The sequence below is a fragment of the Penaeus monodon genome, chromosome 24, assembly GCF_015228065.2.
Source record: "Penaeus monodon isolate SGIC_2016 chromosome 24, NSTDA_Pmon_1, whole genome shotgun sequence".
Classification (NCBI taxonomy): Eukaryota; Metazoa; Arthropoda; class Malacostraca; order Decapoda; family Penaeidae; genus Penaeus; species Penaeus monodon.
The window spans coordinates 17,259,084-17,259,373 of record NC_051409.1 but is presented as its reverse complement, the minus strand read 5'-3'; positions in this window follow the sequence as shown (position 1 = coordinate 17,259,373).

Genomic DNA, 290 nt, shown 5'->3' with positions numbered 1-290 from the left:
TTTCAGAAATTTTAGAGGGGGAAACCAGCTAAAATTCCCCAGAGGGGAAGAAAATTTTTGGGTATTAAAGTTTTAAAATTGGGCCCGCCCGTTGGAAGGCCGGGGTTTCGCCTGTTTTTCAGGAGTCCCCATTTTTCCCCTTTTCCCCGGGATTTCTGGGAGATCAGGTCGGCCCCCCCCTTTGGAGGAGCAGAGGGGATATTTCTCCGCCCCTGGGGTCGGGCCCAAAACCAAAGGGGCGTTTTCCCTAGTAACCCACACGCGCAAAAAATACTTTTTTCCCGCCCGGG